Source organism: Vicugna pacos, chromosome 7, assembly GCF_048564905.1.
Source record: "Vicugna pacos chromosome 7, VicPac4, whole genome shotgun sequence".
In the NCBI taxonomy this organism is placed as follows: domain Eukaryota; kingdom Metazoa; phylum Chordata; class Mammalia; order Artiodactyla; family Camelidae; genus Vicugna; species Vicugna pacos.
This window is the reverse complement of record NC_132993.1, coordinates 10,320,954-10,333,106: the sequence shown is the minus strand read 5'-3', so window position 1 is coordinate 10,333,106 and position 12,153 is coordinate 10,320,954. Positions and strand designations below refer to the sequence as shown.

At 46.1% G+C, this 12,153-nt stretch overlaps 1 long non-coding RNA gene and 1 pseudogene across 1 annotated transcript in view; one reads left to right on the top strand and one right to left on the bottom strand.

Moving 5' to 3' along the window:
- The window catches only part of LOC102528539 (olfactory receptor 2F2-like), a 309,986-nt pseudogene that overhangs the window by 257,938 nt on the left and 39,895 nt on the right, over positions 1–12,153 (bottom strand).
- Positions 3,132–12,153, top strand: part of LOC140697288 (uncharacterized) — a 46,626-nt gene continuing 37,604 nt past the window's right edge. Inside the window, exon 1 of the long non-coding RNA XR_012074175.1 lies at positions 3,132–3,267. This is a non-coding gene — a long non-coding RNA (uncharacterized lncRNA). The remainder of the gene's footprint in view (positions 3,268–12,153) is intronic.

The window sequence follows — 12,153 nt, the reverse complement described above, 5'->3', positions numbered from 1 at the left end:
GTAACCTAACCAAGTTTCAAAGTCAGTTTTAATTTAGCTAGTATAAGAGAGGGGAGGGTTGAAATAAACCGTCAGCTTTCGTAAACATCATTTATTTGTAAAGCTTCCAATTGTGTTGCTAGTCCAGGCTGGGAGTTCTGGGGAAGTAACCTCTTAGAGCTGGGGTGGACATTGGCATAACCCATACTTACAGTTTTAATTTATTGGTCCTACGATCCGGAGGCAACACTTATTATTGTCTTAAGAGAAGTATTTGATAAGTAGGGGCCCTATTAATTGGGCATAAATTTGATTCCTTTTAAATTTTGCTTTGAAGACGTTTTTAATACTGGGATTCAAATAGGGCAATCTATAACCTCTTTCAACAAGTTATAGTTAGGAAGTTGCTGTTATAAATGTATACATGCAGAAACATATGAGTTGGAATGTACAGGTACCAACCACCTCTGTTTAGAAGTTAATGTACATTTAACTTCTCCAAATACATCCTTGAGTTTGGAAGGTACCCAGGCCATGGGTCATAAAATAGGAGTGCCACCTGGTGAGGAGAGTAGGTAACTGCATATGTATTCTTCAAATTCAGACATGCTATTAACAAATTAATTACTGTTTATAAAATCTTAGAATGTCCTGAGACTATTCACCAACATGGTATGAAAGTGACAGTGATTTTCATGAATTCTAACTATTACCATAATGATAATGGGCAGGCTTTAGGCTAGAAAGTAGCTTTTTTAGCTTGCCCATGTCTCATCCCAGTCATAACAGCCTCTGATCCCGGAGATGGGGATAAGGTCCAGGTGGAAAGGAAGGGAGGGAGGGAGGAAGGGGCTCACAGTGCTGTGATGAGGGGCTTGCCTTCCTTTCAGGCTTCAGTTCTGGACACACAAAAAAGCAGACACCAAATTTTCTAGGAGGGGCTGGCTGGGAAGGAAGAACAACCATTACTTGTGAGTGTCTGTCGTTACGAACTAGAGAGGCTTCACTCGGCTCAGACCTTCTTGCCCCGAGCTGCCAGGCATCTGGGCAGAGCACTGACTAAGGAAAAATCACAGCGCTGTTTCTTCTCTTTTCCTTCTGTTCTTCATCCCCTTCTTCCTTCCCTTCCCTTTTCTTTTAAAATAATTCTTGGAAACTGCTGTTCGTTAGACCAAAGTTAAGACCTGTCCTCATTGTACTGGGTGTTTCATTTACTTCAAAATTTTCCGTTTCGGAGAGGCACCGAGGGTTAGTGGAAAGGAAGTTTAGTGCTTTCTGTCTCCTAGGTGTACAGGCATTTTTCTTAACCTCTCCAGGACTCAGCTTCCTCACATGCAAACAGTTCCTCTACCTTTAAGGAGTTTGTGTGAGTTTTGGGGAGGTGGTAGGCAGCTCCGGTAAGCCCTGAGGTGGAGGCAGAAGCAAGCACCCATGGAATGGGGTGCTGATTCTCTCAAGAATGATCTGGGGAAAAGGGTGACCTTTGGGTTGGGCCTGGTAGTGTGACTTCAATAGGGCACTTTGTTCATTCATTCAACAAAAATTTATTGAGCTCCTATTATGAGCGAGGCTCTGTTCTAGGTGTTGGGGATTCACTTGTACACAAGGAAAGAGAAACTAACAACCCTGCCCTCACTGAGCGCATGTTCTGGGGGAGGCGCTGGACTGGACACAAATAAATAACAAAATACGTTTTCCAGATGGGGAGAAATGCCGGGAGGAAAATTAAAACAGGGTAGGGGGATAGGCGTTGTGTGAGGAAGTCCCGATTTTATACGGATAAGGTGATTTTGGGGCAGAGAACTGAAGGAGGTGAGGGAACACACCAGCTGAATCCGGATCGGAGGGCTGAACAACCTGGATGGAGGACATGGCCCCAGGGCCTGGGCAGGAGTGCGCAGAAGTTCACAGAAGGGCAAGGAGGCTGGTGTTTTAGGTCTGAGCAAGCAAGGGGGAGGTGGGTAATAGAAAGATATCGAGAGGGAGTAGCACATAGAGGGCCTTCCAAGACGTTTGGCTCTTCCTTTGAGTGAGATGGGGACCCTGCTTTCCTTTGAGTGAGGGGTCAAAGGAGATGTTCATTCTGACTTACCTTTTCAAGGGGTCACTCTGGCGAGTGTGCAGAGAACAGACGGGTGTGGGGTTGGGGAGGAGGGCCAAGGGCAGAAGCAGGGTCAAGTTAGGGGCTCAGTCTTAGTCTAAAGGGAGAGATGAGAGGGCTTGGGGCAGAGTGTGGATGGACTGTGGGGGGCTGGTGAGAGTCAGGTGTGTCGCAAAGGTTGTTTCAGGTCCAGGCAGGCAGAAGTTGGATTAGGATACAGAGGCAAAATGGTGATCTGCCCAGGAAATGGCCTGCAGTGCGGCGTGATGGGCTGGGTTGGGGCGAGGAGGGAGAAATGGGAGATAAACTCAGGAAGGTAGCTGGGGTTGGCCTTGGTGAACAGTTTACAGAGTGTGAACTTTCTTCTCTGTATAACCTGGAGGCAGCAACAGTTTTCAACATGAGAGCCGAGTGATCAGAGTGGGTTTTGGGCTCTAGTGGCCAATGAAGGTAAGACTACAGGGGGAGGAGAGAATCAGAAACCACGGTCCAGGTAAGAATAACAAGGGCTCAGACTTAGGCAGCGAGTGGAAAGGATACCTGAGTGACGTTTTGCCAGTGGAGTAACAGGGAAGTGAGGGAAGTTAACCAACTGATATACAGTTGACCCTTGAACAACATGGAGTGGGGGAAGTCAAAAATCCAAATGTAACTTTATAGTTGGCCCTCCGTATCTGCGATTCTGAATCCAAGGATTCAACCAACTTCGGATGGTGTGGTCCTGTGGTATGTATTTACTGAAAAAAATCAGCATATAAGTGGCCCTGGGGAGTTTAAGAGTCAGATGTATAATCACTGAGAACCATATTTCTGATTAAAAAAACCGTATTTCAGTGTGGAAGTAAGTGTGCTGGAATGAATGTCTGCCCCTCCCTTAAATGCTTTAGAAGTAATGATGATCAATAAAACCCTTGCAGTGTCTTGTGAGGAGAGTGATAAAGGTGTCTTTTTTATGTTAATGAGGCAACTTGTGGAAAGCCCCCAGGTAACCTAAGGATGGGGCCCTGGTTGCCAGGAGAACTATTGTGATTAGAAGGTTGGAAATTTCAGCCCCACCCCTGACTTCTGGGGAGAAGGAAGGGGCTGGAGGTTGGGTCAGTCACGAATGGCCCACAATTGAATCAATCATGACTACATAATAAAGCCTCCGTAAACCCCCAAAAGGACGGAGTCTGGAGAACTTCCAGGTTGGTGAGCACAAGGGGAGTCTGGGAGAGCAGTGCCTAGAGAGGGCTTGGAAGTTCAGTGCCCTGTCCCCCTACCTATGTATCTCTTTCCTCTGGCAGTTTCAGAATTATATCCTTTTACAAGAAACTGGTCATCTAATCAGTGCACTGTTTGCCTGAGTTCTGTGAGCCACCCTAGCAAATTAATCTATCCTGAGGAGGGAGTCGTGGGAGCCTCTGAGCTACAGACTTGGTACTGGTGTCTGAGGGTGGGTGCAGTCTTGTGGGCCTGAGCCCTTGCAGATTCTGATGCTGTCCCTGGGTGGATAGTGTCAGAACTGAGTTGAATTGTAGAACACCCCGCCAGCATTGAGGAATTGCCTGTGGTGTGGGAAAAGCCACGTAGAAATCGGATGCAGAACCGTTCTAGGAATCCTAATCATTAATTAGGATTTTGTTTGGCTGAGTGGGGTGTGCAAGCAGGGTAACTGAGAAGTGGGGTTGGCGGTGGCCAGTGAGAGGTAGGGAACCAGAGAGACCTTGGGAGAGGGTAGCTTGAGAGAGAACAAGAGGGCAAGTGGAGATGTGGCAGGTGCCTTCTATACCGACCCTTTCCAGTCAGGCCCCTACCCTTTCCTCCTGCCCAGTGTCGCTCCAGCCAATACAATGAGACCATGTTTAGCTCAGAAGCAACGGGAAGCTTTATTCTCTGATCAAAGAGTGGAGAGGTGCCAGCTGTGCTCCGGAGCACACCCTCCCCCGTACAGGCCACAGTGAGGCCGCTTTATAGGGTTCTCGGGGCCGGGAGGGGAGGGGTGGAGTTCCCCTCCTTCTGGCCCAGCTGTGCTGCTCCAGGCCCCAGATCGCAGTGCTGGGCGCAGCCTCTCTGCACGGGGCCCGCCGCCGCCATGTTGAGTTGCGGTGTCGTGGCGCGGTGCCTCTGCCCACAGCTGGCTGCCGCCACGTTGACTTGCGGTGTCGTACGTGGTGCCTCGGCCCGCGGCCCGCCGCCACGTTGAGTTGCGGTGTCGTGGCGCGGTGCCTCTGCCCACAGCTGGCTGCCGCCATGTTGAACTGCGGTGTCGTACGTGGTGCCTCGGCCCGCGGCCCGCCGCCATGTTGAGTTGCGGTGTCGTGCGCGGTGCCTCTGCCCACAGCTGGCTGCCGCCATGTTGAACTGCGGTGTCGTACGAGGTGCCTCTGCCCACAGCTGGCTGCCGCCACGTTGAGTTGCGGTGTCGTGCGCGGTGCCTCTGCCCGCGGCCCGCCGCCACCGTCTTGAGTCGCGGTGTGCGCAGCGCTCCAGCACACGCCCCCGCAGAGGCGCCGGTGGCGCCATTTCGCAGAAGGAACTCTGGTCTGAAGCGCCAGGGGCGCGAGACCTCCGCACCGGGCGCCCTGTGAGCGCGTGAAACTAGACGCAGCCGAAAGGAATAGACAAGGTGAGCCTTTACCTCATTACCCACAGTCTATTTTCCTTTCCCGGGACTTGTTCACGGGCGTGGCGGGTGACGCTTCTGGAGAGAACACTGGTTGAGAACGGCTGGGACACCTCAGGGGGACGACTGTGAAGCTGCACAGGGAGCCGGCGGTGGGAGCAGCCGCCTCCCGTCTCCCCGGAGAGGCTCTGTGGAGGCCAAGTCAGCGTGTGGGGCTTTGGATCCAGCCGTGGTTTTTCTGGAAGGATGGCGTGGGTGCCAAGGACCGTCCCCCGCGAGCAGGCCGGCCTCGTGTGCGCTGCTGCTCGGCGCCTGGCAGGGGAATGGAAAGAACGGGGATTCCAACCGCAGGCCGGTGTTTTCTCAGTCTGGTGTGTTCTAGTCTTTCTTCTGCTTTGCGCTCGCCTCTGTGACGAAGGCTTTGCTTTCCGTCTCCCGACAGTCCGGCTGGGTTAAAAAGGAAGCTCCAGGTCACTCTTCCCCTCCTTTGCCCTCCAGCTCCTTCCCTCAGCCCGGCCTTCTGCCAAAAGGCAGGACTTGTCCTGAGAGGCACCACCATTTACTCAGTCCTTTCCTTGTCTTTTATTTCCCGGTGAGGATTTGTTTTTGTCCCCTCTTCCTTTGTCACCTTTCCAGCCTGAAACATCCCTTGCTGTCATGTTGCAAGTCTCAGAACTAACAAGAAAACCAGTAGGAAAACAGAAAAATGGTGTCCACCTTGCCTTTATCATAATCACCGTTAGTTCTCTCTAACGGCAGCTGGCCTGGGGGTGGGGGGACAGCAGTGAACAGGCAGTTTTTGTACAGAAACTCTTTGTTCTTAGAAAGTGGGAAGTTTGGCCCCAAGAACCAAGGACACTCGCATACAGTGGAAGTGACCAAACGCCCTAATTTTATTAGGCACATCCTGACTTCCTTCTGTGTTTGATCCTCCATCCTTTACTATGAGACCCTGGGCAAGTCTTTTGAGCTCGAGTCTCGGCTTTGAGTGGAGATAATAAGACTTTCCCTAAAGTTAGGGGCAGGACCACGTGATCTTTGAAAGGCCCCTCCAGTACTAAGATCTACAATTCTATGAATCTCTCTACTCAAAGGTCCCAGAAACAAAGTCACAAATCAGCATAACTTAAGAATTCCCACTCTCCACGGAAGTGTTCTGCGATAAGGAAACAGTGCTTAAGAAAGGAGAGTGAATGGATGTCAGAATGCAGGGCTCTAAAATGTGCATCCCTGTGTAGGAAATTGTGGTGGGGTTTCATCTGCACTCCTCTCCAGGTGGCCCTGGGACAGAACATTGAGCTCTTTTGGAGTCTTATATAAACCATAACTGTGCTAAGCGTGTCACGTACATTGCCTTTTAATCTTTAGAAGAAGCCTGTGTGGTCTGCTCATTTACAGTCGAGGAAGCTGAAATCCAGGATATTACGCAACTAGTTCTAGCTAAGTAATGCTAAAGATGACCTTCACACTCAGTTGGTCTGACACCAGAATCCACACTCTAAATTGCTGTGTTAAACGCTTGCCCCTCTGTGTAGACACCAGGAATCTTACTTATGTGAAGAGTTTGTTAGCGATGGGTAGGTTCTGGGGACTTGGGTTTACACTGTGTGATAAATAAAGGAGCAGTAAAGAATGTCACCGAACTGGACGCCTGGAAGGCAGGGAGCTGGTACGCAGGTTTGGAAAGGGTGGAGGTGTGTGAGCTTGACTCATGGCACTCTGGTCTTGCCGTCAAGGAAGTTTTCTCAGGTGTCCTGGTCTTGAGCTGCGAGTCTAAAGCGTGTTTCCTGTGTGGTCACTTAAAGGCTTGACTCTCTAAGGTTGAAGGAAAGAGCGTGTTCCTCAGAGGCAGGACCACTCCCCTGGGAGCTGCAGGGCGCGGTGGTGACATGAGGACATGGGCAGGCAGGGCAGCAGCCAGACAGGCAGCGACAGCAGGGAGCCTGACAGCTGTGGGAGCAGAACCCTGCACAGCTGTGTGGGGGCGTGGAGGCCTGGGGGGCCGGGTGTGGAGATTCACAGAGCAGGCTGGCAGGGTACCCAGAGCCTAGTGCCGCTGTGAAGTGTCACCTGTCCTCCAGGCTGCTGGGACTTGGGGAAATGACTGTTACCACCACATACCAGTGGATCTGTTATATTTGGAATATCTTCTGCCCAACCGGGCTGTGTAAATGTGCCCTTCTGCCTGGGTCAGAGTGCCTTCTGTTTCAGTCTCCTGTGCAGGATGCAGGGATCCCAGAGGGTAGGGGGGCATCAGGGAAGTCCGTCCAGCAGGAGAGGCTGGCTCCCAGGGAGGTGGCCTCGTTGTGCAGAGGTGCTCCTGCAGAAGGCCACCCTGAAGTTCAGGCCAGGAACATGGGGGTGACAGCTGTGAAAACTAAGGCGCAGCTTTTTTTCCCCAGCAGTTCTTTTCAAAATTTTTATTTTAGCAGTCTTAAATTATGTAATGAATGCCTGAGTACATTCTCTGCGTACATTCAAGCATCACGAATAAAGTGCAACTCCACCCTGGCTACCATTCCTGTAATCAGTTCATTGTACAGATTTTCAGATGCTTCCTGCACACTTTTTCCTCTATATGTATATCACTATACGTAGTGTAGTTTTGTGTGCATGTATTTTTATGTAATTGGTATCAGCTGTACATGCTGTATAAATTTTTCTCAAATAGGTTTCTTCACTCAACTACCTGTTGAGTGATTTTTCCATATCATCGAATGTAGATGTAGCTGATTCTTTTAACCATTGCAGAGTATTCCATAGTATAAGGGATCATATTTTATTTAATTAAAGATTCCCTATGGATCAGTCCCTCCTTTTTGTAAAAATATTGGAGAATACCCCCATACTATCCTGAAATGAAATTCATAAATAATACATTACTTAAAATATGGTTAAAATCAATACAATGTTCTAGCTGCAATATAAGGATATAAAGAAAAGCAATTTATAGTAAATGAATATGTACTTTAATATATAGAAGTCTTGGGCACCCTGCAACAGGTGACAACATCTAGTAGACAGACGCTTGCAGCTCTGTGTCGTCTCAAGTGAGTGCGACAGCCTGGAGCGCAGACAGATTTAGGTGTGATTTGTTGCTGGATTAAATACCCCGAGTGACGTTGCCGTTGACTTCATGATTTTTCTGAGACAATGAACAACTGGTCGTGAAGATTCAAATGAAGCAAAGTTCCAGTGTGTCTCAGTTCATTTGGTAGTTCCATTCGTAGAAGCCATTCGTATGTCAAAGTTGTGCACAAATTGCTTTGTGTTTATATATAGTGGAGTTAAGTTTTTGGCTCAGCTGTTTTTCACCTACACTTGCCTGATGGGGAGAATTCATCGTGTGGGTTACATCGTGGCTCCCAGCCAGTGAATACCAGTGGTAGCGCCCCAAGATGGCGACAGTCACAAATGCCTGCGTACATTTCCTAGATATCGCTTGGTGGGGGTGGGGTGGGGGGGTGGCACTGTCCTCTTTGAGAAAACCAGTGATTCAATTTATGCTTTTTTTTTCCCTCTAGATTTTTGTTGTTATAAACTAAGTAGCGAGGAGTATCTTTATATTTGCCTTTTTTCTGCACATGTCAGAGTAGTTCTTCAAGGCAAGATAAACCCCCAGCTTGTTTCAGCTGAGCTGCTGTCACAGGTTGGCTGGGGCATGAAGTGTGACTTCTCTAGAGGATGGCTCTTTGGGTTCCACTTTTTTTTCTTTTCTTCCTTTTTTTTTTTCTGTTACACTTTTTTCTCTTTTTCGGGTGGCTTCCAGACCCAGGTCAGAGCTGGTTCTGCTTCCCTGGGAAAACCCAGAGTCACGGCCTCCCTCCCACCTCTTCCATCAGCCCTCCTTGGGGTAGGCTGCTCTCATCTGTCCTTCTAATGAAGGCAGCACAGTCATGATTTCAGAGTCACCCCACGCTCCCCACATATTAGGTTCAGAATAGGAGCAAAATCATCAGAATCTGTTATTACTAGATTAATTTTTGATTACTGAGGTGTCCTAATGGTGCATACGGACAATTATTAGTGGCCTGAAGGCATTTCTTGGAGAGAGAGTGAAGTTGGACTTTTTCCCAGAGAGACTGATGAAAAAGAGGTAAAAAGTTCTCCCACAGTGACTGGGAAAGTGAGAGAATAGCCAGAAACATGGACTCTCAGGCTAGCAGAGAACTTTGAGGACATGTAGTCTGAGGCTTTGATGCCCATTCTGGGAGAAGGGAGCCCTTTAGGAAGGCTCAGAAGGAGCAGGCGCTTCTGAATGTTTGGAGAGAAAGAAGCAGGATTTCAGAACGTGACAAAGAAGCTGGTTGCAAGATTTGAGATTTGTTCATCTGTAAGAAACAGAAAAGGCAACTTTTTTTAAGTGAGGAATGATGTTGGAGCGGGAGTGTTGTGGGAATGTTTCCCTTCAGAAAGGGAAAGCAATGGACAGAAAACTAAGTGAGTTTGCATTTTCTCTCTTGCTTTGTCTACATCATCTTTTCTGGGTTGTGCCTGTTTTACTAAATAATATAGAGGGCTTAGCAATGGACATAAATATTTTAATATGTATTGCCTCGTCTAACATTCACAAACTTGCCAAGTATTTATTGTTAAATTGTTCACACCGAGGTTGAAAGAGGGGGAGACTTAATCCAGGGTTACATGTTGAGCAAATGGCAGAAATAAAACCAAACCCAAGTCTTCTGAACCTAAATTATGTGCCCTTTACAACAAAATGGCTCTAAGTTAAACTTGTAGAATGTTAAGATGAGCATTTTATTTTTGTAACTTTCCCTGGAATGTCATGGTATTTTCTTTTCTCTCTATAATGTTGCTTGCTGGGGCATGTTTATTCATTGCCACCTGGTGGTAAATAAGAAATATTATGGGGAAGAGAAGCAGCAGGGAGAAGAGGAAACACTTGTTACTTACTCCAAACAGCCATCTTAGTTCATTAATTTGGGATTCAGTCACTGAAAATGAGCAATTAGGGAGAGCTGACTTCTTTTGGTACCACCAGGCAATGGAAAACTCTGTCAGGTGACATGGCTTTCTGATCTTCTACTCAGGGCAAAGGCAGAGTTCAGGCAGCTTCATATTTTCCCGAGGGGGGGGGGAAAAACAGACACAGACAGTGCATCTAATAATAAAGAGCACAATCTGGAGCACATATGGCATCCTTAAATAAGATTAAACGAGAAAATGATGTATGCAAACGTGCTTAGCTTAATGCCAGCCACAAATTAGGTTTTCAATGAATGTTGGTTCAATTTGAGATTATATTTCTTACCTGGAACTCTCCACTGGATACTTTGTCATTAACAAAAAAATTCTCTCTTCTTACTTTTACTACCGTGGTCTGATGGGGAAAAACTAACTAATCTGCCAACCTACCTGCAGGGAAAGCCCTGTGCGATTCCCTACTCGTGCCACATTCATTTACACAGTGTCCCACCACTGTTCTGCAGTCCTGCCCTGAGGTCACTCAGTCAAGAAACTCTACTGCTGCAACCAGTGGAAATCCCTCTTTCCTTCATCTCTGCCCGTGCAGACAAAATGATGGGAGCTTTCTGTGGGGATTGTCAGGAGCAGTTGGAAAAAGGAGAATACTTTTTTTCCCTCTCTTTCCAATTTTATTGAGATAAATTGATATACAGCACTGTGTAAGTTTAAGGTGTACAGCATAATGATTTGACTTACATCAGGAAATAGTTATTATAGTATGTTTGGTGAACATCCGTCACCTCATATAGATACAAAATTAAAGAAATAGAAAAAAATTCTTTTCCTTGTGATGAGAACTCAGGATTTGCTCTTATCTTTCTTTCTTTTTTTTTTTTACATTTTTGTTTTTATTTATTTGTTTTGTTGTGTGGGCGGAGGTAATTAGGTAATTAGGTTTATTTATTTATTCATTTTATTTATTTTTTACTTAATGGAGGTACTGGGGATTGAACCCAGGACTTTGTGCATGTTAAACACACACTCTACCCCTGAGCTATATCCTCCCCCCTCTCTTATCTTTCATATACAGCATACAGCAGGGTTAATTATATTTCTCGTGTTATACTGTACATCTCTAACACTTACTATCTTATTACTGAACTTCGTATCTTTTGACCACCTTCATACTATTTTCCCTCCCCCACCCCTGCTCCACCCCTGGTAATGACAAATCTGATATCTTTTTCTATGAGTTTGTTTGTTTGTTTTTGAAGTCTAAGTGACCTACAGCACTGTGTTAGTTTCTGGTACACAACACAGTGATTCAATATTTCTATGCATTTCAAAGTGATCACCACAATAAGTGTAGTTACCATGTGTCACCACACAAAGATATTATGTAATTATTGACTATATTCTCCACACTATCCATTTCATACTGGTGACTCATTTATTTTGTAACTTAAAGTTTGTTCCTCTTAACCTCCCTCATCTATTTCTTTCCTCCTCCCATCCCTCCCCTCTGGAAACCACCTATTTGTTCTCTGTATCTATGACTCTGATTCTGTTTTGTTAAATTTGTTCATTTGTTTTTGTTTTTTAAATTCCACATTCAAGTGAAACCACACAGTATTTGTTTTTCACTGTCTGATTTATTTCACTTAGCATAATACCCTTTAGGTCCACCAGTGTTGTCCCAAATGGCAAGATTTCATTCTTTTTTATGGCTGAGTAATATTCCATTGTATATCTATATATCTTCCTTATTCATCTGTTGATGGACACTTAGGTTGCTTCCATATCTTGGGTACATTTTTCTTAACTCCTTCTCTTCTCCAGTGAGTTTGAAGGAAATGTGTCAACTTCCACATGATTGTGGGAACATAATGGATACTGTGTTCTTTGTTTGCCTCTTTATTTTATCCCTGAACTCCCACTAATAGTGGTATATAAATCAGAATATTTTGGCCTCATCCAAAGAAGCATTTCACAATCTGCTACCACCAACAGTCCCCTCACCTCTTACGCCTCTAGGAAGTTGCAGGATGATGATGACAAATGGTGGATGGGGGGGGTGTTTGAGGATCCTAGAAGGGACAAGATGGAGGGGGTTGGAAAGAAAACAGGTGAAAAATCACCATTTGAAAAATGGAAAGCTTAAATTACGATTTTTTTTTAACAAGATGATTAAGCCATTTTAGAAACATGACTCATGTTGACTTCTGCCCTTTTTTTCTTCCAACGACTATGAAAAACACATACTTGGAAGATTTTAATAAAATTACGAGTAACATTAGATCATGATAATTCCTGTCTATGGAGGACAGCAGTCCAATACTTAACTGTAAGATGAAAATGAGTCCGTGCTTCTAGGAGGCACTGCCATTTACAAAAAGAGTAATTTGGCTATTTTAGCTTCTAGCTCTCTACTTACTGTCTTCTCTCATTTTTTCCTTAAATTTCATCAAAGTTATACATGCGTCTAGTATAGAGCCAGATATTTCTGAGTTTGTTTTGAGAACAGTGGTTCTTGCTCCCATCC